Source organism: Lolium rigidum, chromosome 6 (genome assembly GCF_022539505.1).
Source record: "Lolium rigidum isolate FL_2022 chromosome 6, APGP_CSIRO_Lrig_0.1, whole genome shotgun sequence".
In the NCBI taxonomy this organism is placed as follows: domain Eukaryota; kingdom Viridiplantae; phylum Streptophyta; class Magnoliopsida; order Poales; family Poaceae; genus Lolium; species Lolium rigidum.
In genome coordinates, this window is record NC_061513.1 from 151358712 (window position 1) to 151368329 (window position 9618).

Sequence of the window (9618 nt, forward strand, 5' to 3'; positions counted from 1 at the left end):
CTTGTTATTGATGCTATTGAGTGAAACCATTGAACCAAGGTTTATGTTCAGATTGTTATTCATCATCATATCACCTCTGATCATGTTCCACATGATGTCTCGTGAGTAGTTCGTTTAGTTCTTGAGGACATGGGTGAAGTCTAAATGTTAGTAGTGAATTATGTTGGCTAGTATTCAATGTTATGATATTTAAGTTGTGGTGTTATTCTTCTAGTGGTGTCATGTGAACATCGACTACATGATACTTCACCATTTATGGGCCTAGGGGAATGCATCTTGTATTCGTTTGCTAATTGCGGGGTTGCCGGAGTGACAGAAACCTAAACCCCCGTTGGTATATCGATGCAGGAGGGATAGCAGGATCTCAGAGTTTAAGGCTGTGATTAGATTTATCTTAATTACTTTCTTGTATTTGCGGATGCTTGCAAGTGGTATAATCACAAGTATGTATTAGTTCTAGGAAGGGCGGTGCATTAGCATAGGTTCACCCACACAACACTTATCAAAACAATGAAGATTAATCAGCTATATGAAGCGAAAGCACTAGACTAAATTCCCGTGTGTCCTCAAGAAAGTTTGGTCATTATAAGTAAACAAACCGGCTTGTCCTTTGTGCTAAAAAGGATTGGGCCACTCGCTGCAATTATTACTCTCGCATTTTACTTACTTGTACTTTATTCATCTGCTATACTAAAACCCCCTGAATACTTGTTCGTGAGCATTTACAGTGAATCCTTCATTGAAACTGCTTGTCAACATCTTCTGCTCCTCGTTGGGTTCGACACTCTTATTTATCGAAAGTACTACGATACACCCCCTATACTTGTGGGTCATCAAGACTATTTTTCTGGCGCCGTTGCCGGGGAGTGAAGCGCTATTGGTAAGTGGAATTGGTAAGGGAAACCTTTACTGAACGTGCTGATTTTATTTCTGCCTGCTGCTATAATTCATTATGGAGGGGTCTTCTTTTCAATTCCTCTTTGGAAAATCTACTACTACTGCAAAGTTAGTGGATGAGGCGCCAGGTGAGAAACAGGTTCCATACAAAATACCTATGAAAATTATTGAACGTGTTGTGGATAACCGCTATGAAGGGGATGGAACTGTCCATCCTGGTGATCATTTACTGTTTTTACATGAATTATGCGGGTTATTCAAATGTGCAGGTATTGCTATGGATGAAGTTAGGAAGAAACTATTCTCTATATAAGAATAGGGATTCTCTTAATTGGGAGGACATTGTGCCTTTATTTTACTCCAAATTCTATCCTCCAAGTGAAATTCACAAAGATCGGAACCGCATATATAATTTCTGGCCTCATGATGGAGAGAGTATTGCCCAAGCTTGGGGGAGATTGAAGTCTTTAATGCTCAAATGCCCCATTCATGAGCTTCCTGGTAATATTATTATTGATAATTTCTATGCAAGATTGTGTTTTCAAGATAAGATTTTGCTGGATACTTCTTGTTCTGGATCATTTACACGCAACAAAGAAGAGTTTAAAAGGGACCTTCTTGATCGGATCCAGGAGAATACTGAAGGATGGGAGAACGACAAAGATAGAGAGTCAGGTATAAACTATGATTATAAATGCATTGAGGTTTTTATGGATACTGATAAATTTCGTAATATGAGTGCTATTTATGGTCTTGATTCTCAAGTCGTTGCAAACTTTTATAAAGCTTTTGCCTCTCACTTTGAATTGCCTAGGAAGAATTTTGATAAGTATCATGTACCATATAAAGATAAAAGTGATTCATCTATAAATAAATGTGCTATAATTGAAACTGTTGATCATATTCTTCCTGAAGTTTATATTGAAAAAACTTCTTTCCCTGCTAAAATGAAGGAGTATTCTGTTATATCTAGTGCGGTTAATAAAAGTGCAAAGAAACCTATAGACACTACAAGAAATCTGCCATAAGTTGACAAAATAGAGGTGTCACTGAAACGTCAATAATGGCTACTTGTGACGTTACGGTGACGCTTTTCAAAACGTCGAAAGCTGGAAGTCAGCAGTGACTGCTTAAGACATTCCACTTGAAAACGTCGTAGAGCTTTGTGACGTTTTAAAATGTCACTGACGGCATGACGTTCCCAAAACGTCATGGGCACCTGCCCCCGAGTCCAGCGTGGCAATCCGACGTGGCAAAATTATGACGAAACCAAAACGTCTTAATTCGAAAGCAGCCCGGTCCAATTCTGTATTCTACATGGGCCGAGCCCAATAATTCCAGCCTTTACCGTAAGCATTGGCCTTTGTTTTGGTCCATTTCTGTTTTTGGCCTTAGCCGTTTTGCACCCTTTTTCTATTTTGGGCCTCACCATTTTTACAGCCTTTCTCTATTTGGGCCTTAGCCTTTTACGATCCATTTATTTTTGGGTTGGTCAGGTTTATATTAACAAGATTAGACAATATATAAACATCAACACATGATGAAATCATCCATATAAGAGCAGTAACTGAATATATTACAATATTTTCACAAATCAGATATATATACAAGAAAGACACTCACAACAGATTCATATACAAGAGAGTTCAGCAGGAAATCGCCCCCTCCTGTTCTCGTGGATGATCGGAGGGTCTTGCCTCGCGATTGGCTTCAGAATTTTGGATTTCTTCTTTGCCTGTGCAGCTGCCTTTGACACTTCCTCGGCATTAAGACGTGCCAATGTCCGAGGGCTGATTTTTACTGCTCCGTTTCGTCTTCTTGCTCCATCTGCTACCTTCATCTTCTTACTTCCTTGGTTTTGGGACATGCCAATCTCCGGAGGGATGACATCAAACTGTCAAAGAATAGATAATCATCAGCTCACATTTAACAACTCCTTCAGATGTTTTTAGTACCTTTTGTTCATCAGAAGTTATAAGCATGTCTGATGCAATATTAAACGTGGGAATTCGTAAAATTGATTTTGATCACATTGATAATCTATTGTGCTTATTATTCAAACATAAATTTAGTAGTATGCTAATCATACAGCTTGAGAGTATGTGCAAGTTTATGTACTTGAAATGTCAAATGTCAGTAACCAAAAAGGCATGCATATCTTCTAATATCTCGTAACAGTTGCTTCGTACTGAGACAAATGAATGGTAAATATTCATCTCATGAACAAAACAACAGTGCATGCTTTCACTGGAAAATTTATACAGACAAGATCCTAAGAGATGAATTAATGTTGTATCCTATTTTTTTGTACTTCCACATCCATGATCTGTGTCCTTTCGATTACATATAGCTCTTGGTAGCAATGAATTATTTGTAGTAACATACATGATCTTCAGAATAACCGTGGCGGAGTGCACCATGAACCACGATGAAGTGGACCAAAAGAACTTGCCGTGCTAAATCCGAGAATGTGAGCTAATAATAGACATTTGTGGGCTTTGGTGACCGTTAATCTCTTCTTGCTGATCCTCCTCTTGCTCTCTCAAAGCTATGATGTAATCATACGTACTAATTCTCTAAACCAACACAAGAAAGTTAACCTCCAGTGATAGTAAAGTATTCAATTGAACATAGGAAAACATCACTTCGATGGCATACTGGGTTAGGAAATAGTGTGCACGCTATATGACTTTTTTGGTACCATACATATAATTTTCTGACTTGGTTGAAACTATTTTAGGTAAAGGAGTTGGTTGCAATCCAATTAGCAGGAAGAGGCCTAAACAATAAATATGAGTTGTCATAGTTTGGGGTAGATGGAAGGGAGGATTGACCAAGTTGAACAATAAATATGATATAAAAAGGAATGTTACAGAGATGACATAGGAAAACTTTCTCTTCAACAACATAATGGGTTAAGGAAAAGTGAGCATGCTATATGACTTCCTGGCAACACACAGATAACTTTCTGACTTAGCTGAAACTAATATCAGTTAAAGGAGATGGTTGCAGACCAATTAGCATCATATAGGAACAAACAATAACTAGGAGTTGTCACAGTTTGGGATAGATGGAAGGGAGGATTGACCAAGCAACATAATGAAATAATGGCAACTCCCTATCTCTAACTGGCATTCACAGCTTTATGGTGGTCTGAAAGTAACTGACCTTCTTGATTAGAAGAATATGGAAGCATAGAAGTTGAGCAAGTGGTACGGTCGCAATCATTGCTGGTATGGTGCAAGTAGCCTGCAAAGTAAAATCATGGTATAATCAGAATATTAATATGTAAAAGCATACTACTGAAAAACGTTCTCTTTGTGCCTTGATGATGCAATAAACATGTATTAGACAGGAAAGTTCTCTCAACTCACCACAACAATTACAAATGCTACAGTCGAGAAGCTGCTTCCTAACTTTGAGTCGATCTGTCTGGAGAACTCCCCTCGCTTTACAATGCAGAGAATCATCACGAGGATTCCTGACAACCACTGAACTACAAGCTGGCCCAAGGTGTACAAACAATGGAAACCTGTCAATGATCAACCAGAATAAAAAGGACATGGGAAAAAAGTGCTAACTATATGCAATGGCCAGTTGGTCGTATATGTTATGATGACTGATGAACTTATGATTTCTCCATTTTGGTGCAATTGAAGGTGAATACAATTACATGGTAGCCTTCATTGTATATATATTGTTTTCAGATCACATTCTCATCAACCCATAGAGATGCCCACACGTACCAGGAGAACAGCAGAAGACATTAGAATGAAGAACCCTTTGTAGTTCCTTTTCCCTATGCAATTGTTGAGCCACTGTGAGAGAACAGGAACATGATTTTTAAGTTCTTAAAAGGAAGCAGGAATAGCAATAGCAGTGCAGAAAAGAATGAAAATGTATCTTACTCTGCAATGGTGATCAAAGCCATCAACACACTTGTCACACACTCTACAATGCTTACTGTTCTTCAAAACCTGCATAATGCATACACAGTTTGCAATAAGATGTGGCAAAGAAAAGGTGAAGAAGTCATTCGAAAACAAAATAGTATATTGCCTAATGTAGCAACAAGAACCTAACACTTAGCATCATGCTGTACTACAGTTTAGAACACATAACACACTGCAGGTTAATGACTAGTTTGTGTAACTAGAAGGCAATAAAACTATGAGTTTGGTGGAGGTATACATATGGGGAGCACACATCCGGGTATTGGACTGAAATCACAGTATCATTTGATTCAAACTACTACAAACTGTCTTGTATGTTTGCCTACACTCTACTAGTTAGTTACAGGAAATTACATTGCACATTGTAATGTCAGTTCGAGTTCATCAGCATTTGACACACTAAGCATGAACTGATGGATGCGCAGGCGTAGACAAACAATGAATCCACCATGTATATGCCAGAAAATACATCAGTCAGGTACCTTGGTTGTGATTAGCTAGTTCAAACAACAACAAGAACAAAAAAAAGACAAGAGAATGGGGCGTGCGGAACATACCTTGCTGGGAATGGGAGCTGCCATGGGGGCGTTGCCTGAGAGCGGCCGGCCGAGCCCCTACTGGTGGGCGACCTTATGCTCCGGGAGCGCGAGCACGGCGAGGCGCCCGGTAGAGCGGCGGGAGCCTGAGCGCCTCGTCGGGTCGACTTCCTGGCGGCGGGAATCGAGGGGGCGGGACAGGACGAGGCGCGGAACCGGCGAGGGGGAGCTTTGGAGCGCGGCGCCGGCCAACAGATCCGCCGGCGGCGGCGATGGACGGGAGGATATGGCGGCGGCCCGTGCGAACCCTAGGCGTACCCCGCGCCGTCGGCGGCGGGCTCGGTGGTGATGTCGTCGTCGTCGAAGGGGTGGGAGGCCGTGCGCGGGAGCTCGTCGGCGCCGTCGTCGTCGGCGAAGAAGGGGTCCATGGAGGCCGGCCGGTAGTGGGAGAGGCGGAGGTTTCTTGGGCGGCGCGGTGCGCGTTGCGGTGCGGTTTTGGATTTGCAGATTTGGACGGTGGGGGTCGCCGGAGTTGGCCGGGTTCTAGGCCGGAGAGGAGGGGTGGCGGAAGGGAAATGGGGGTTTCTGGCCGGCGGGGGCGGTCTCGGTCGGTTTTGTTGGAGTGGTTTGGTCGGTCGCTCGTGGTTTGGACTGGTCGTCGCGCGTGATGACCCACAAGTATAGGGGATCGCAACAGTCTTCGAGGGAAGTATTACCCAATTTATTGATTCGACACAAGGGGAGACAAAGAACACTTGAAAGCCTTAACAGCGGAGTTGTCAATTCAGCTGCACTCGGAAACAGTACTTGCTCGCAAGAGTTTATCGATAGTAACAGTTTTATAGCAGATAGCAGTAGTGAAATAACAGCAGCAGAGTAACAAAGACAGCAGTAGTGATTTTAGTAAACAAGCAGGATTAAAATACTGTAGGCACGGGGACGGATGACGGGCGTTGCATGGATGAGAGAAACTCATGTAACAATCATAGCAGGGCATTTGCGAGATAATAATAAAACGGTGTCCAAGTACTAATCAATCAATAGGCATGTGTTCCAATTATAGTCGTACGTGCTCGCAATGAGAAACTTGCACAACATCTTTTGTCCTACCAGCCGGTGGCAGCCGGGCCTCAAGGGAAACTATCTGGATATTAAGGTACTCCTTTTAATAGAGTACCGGAGCAAAGCATTAACACTCCGTGAACACATGTGATCCTCACATTGCTACCATTCCCTCCGGTTGTCCCGATTTCGTCACTTCGGGGCCATTGGTTCCGGACAACGACATGTGTATACAACTTGCAGTAAGATCATAAACAACGAATATCTTCATGAATCAATAACATGTTCAGATCTGAGATCATGGCACTCGGGCCCTAGTGACAAGCATTAAGCATAACAAGTTGCAACAATATCATAAAAGTACCATCTACTGGACACTAGGCACTCTGCCCTAACAATCTTATGCTACTACATGACCAATCTCATCCAATCCCTACCATCCCCTTCGGCCTACAGCTGGGGAATTACTCACACATGGATGGGGGAAACATTGATGGTTGATGGAGAGGCGTTGGCGGTGATGATCTCCTCCACTCCCCGTCCCGCGGAGTGCCGAACGGAGACTTCGGCTCCGCGGACGGAGTTTCGCGATGTGGCGGCGTTACGGAGGGTTTCCGGCGACTTCGACTTCTCCCCATGCATTTTTAGGTCGAGGCGAATAAGTAGTCCGAAGGGGGCGTCGGAGGCCAGCCGAGGGGCCACACCACATGGCCGCGCGGCCCCCCGGGCCGCGCCGCCATGTGGTGTGGGGCCCTCGGGCCTCCACTTCAATTGTCCTTCCGGCTCCGTCGTATTCGGGAAAATAGGCCCTTTCGTCAAAATCCCGAGGTTTTTCCCGAAAGTTGGATTTCTGCACAAAAACGAGACACCGAACGGTTCTGCTGAAAACAGCGTTAGTCCGTGTTAGTTGCATCCAAAATACACAAATTAGAGGCAAAACAATAGCAAAAGTGTTCGGGAAAGTAGATACGTTTTGGACGTATCAACTCCCCCAAGCTTAGCTTATTGCTTATCCTCAAGCAATTCAGTTAACAACCGAGCGATAAAAGAACTTTCACGAACACATTTGCTCATATGATGTATATATTCTCATGATATGGCTAATACTTGAGCAGATTGATAATAAGGTACATGCAAATAAGATCATCTAACAGCTATGTCAATCATGAAGAAGCACCAACAATTAATAATAAGCATCATGAATCATGTATATAAGCAGGATTGCAATGTTCATAAGAGAATATGATAAAGTGGTATCTCGCTTGCCTGTATTTGATCGGCAAAACATTAATGCCCGAGCACCTCTGGAGTTCATAGAAAGACTAGAAGTAGTGATTGTCAAAGATAAAAGCATCAAAGTTATACCACAATCAATCATATTTTGAGACAAGCATATTATACTAAGAATGACAGTTGTGCTCTCAAGAAAGTGCTCAAAGAAAGGATGGAGACACAACATAAAAGTAAAAGATTGACCCTTCACAGAGGGAAGCAGGGATTAACATGCGCTAGAGCTTTTCATTTGTAAAGCGAGAGTAAAATTATTTTGAGAAGTGTTTGTTGTTGTCAACGAATGGTAATGGGTACACCAACTACCTCGCCAACCGGACTCTCAAGAGCGGCTCCCATGAATTATTTGCATTTTTATGTGGCACTCCTTCCAACCTTTCTTACACAAACCATGGCTAACCGAATCCTCGGGTGCCTGCCAACAATCTCATACCATGAAGGAGTGCCCTTTTTTAGTTTAGTTTTATTATGATGATGACACTCCCCCCAACCTTTGCTTACACAAGCCATGGCTAACCGAATCCTTCGGGTGCCGTCCAACAATCACAAACCATGGAGGAGTGTCTATTTAAGTTAATTAATTCGGGATCGGGAATCCCATTGCCAGCTCTTTTTGCAAAATTATTGGATAAGCGGATGTGCCACTATTCCATATGAGAGTCCGTCAAAAGTAAATGACAAGGTTGAAAGCTAAACACCACATACTTCCTCATGAGCTATGAAACATAAACACAAATTAAGAAGCATTTTGAAGGTTTTAAAGGTAGCGCATGAGAATTTACTTGGAATGGTTTGAAATGCCATGCATAGGTATTTATGGTGGACACTTGGAATAACTTGGTTTTCATGTGTTGGGAGGCACGAGCAGCGTTCCCGCTCAGTACAAGTGAAGGCTAGCAAAATACTAGGGAGCGACAAATCAAGAGAGCAATAACTGTCATAATCATGCTTGCGGCAAAATAAATTAGCTGAGGCATAAAAGTGATACAAGAACTCTGAAGCAATGTAAATCATTGAGGCTTAATTGACTCTTGTTCAATCATATGCATGCGTGAGCATGTGCCAAGTCGATATAAATGAATTATTCAGAGGAGGATACCACAATGCCATACTTACTTATGAATAAAACAATGCAAGCAAATATCCATGACATGCTACTCATATTAATAAATTGGAGCTAATCATGAGAGATCATGAACTACAAGACTTTCTTAAATGACATATACCTCACATTAACCAACTAAGCATGCTCACATGGATGAGTATATGTACAAAAATGAAAACAAATAGAGTTCATACCAGCCTCTCACCACAATCAGATTGTCGTAGATCGTCATTATTGCCTTTTCACTTGTGTAGCTTGGATAATATGAAATGAAAACCACGCTCCAGCCACCGAAGACCATTGAACTCATGATGAACTTTACAAACCAAAGAAGAACAGCAAATATTTTTGGTGTTTTCGAATTTGAGAACAAGAACAAAAGGAAATAAGCAAACAAAGCAAAATCTTTTTGGGTTTTCTTATAGCAAACTAGCAATAGCAAATAAAGCGAAACAAATGCAAGAAACCAAGATAAACAAATAATGAAGAGAAACAACAGAAATATTTTTGTGCTTTTTGTGTTTTGGGAAGGAAACAAAGTGAAAGCAAGAAATAGCAAACTAAAAGAAACACAGAAAAGCGAAATGGCAGAAATCTGCCAAAACTTGACAGCAGTACAGAAATCGATTTTTACAAAAATCTTAAGTTGCTCAGTTCAAAAAGTGTTCAACTAATGAAAGTTAGATAACAACCTGGGGAACCTGCACAAAAAATTTCAACTCAAAATAACGTTCTGGCTGTGCGCACGAATTTTTACGGTAACAGCCCAGAATTT

The 9618-nt window shown here is 41.7% G+C and overlaps 1 pseudogene; it reads right to left on the bottom strand.

The window, feature by feature from the left end:
- Positions 1 to 2409: 2409 nt before the first annotated feature.
- On the bottom strand, positions 2410 to 5489 carry LOC124663419 (annotated as a pseudogene).
- Positions 5490 to 9618: the final 4129 nt, after the last annotated feature.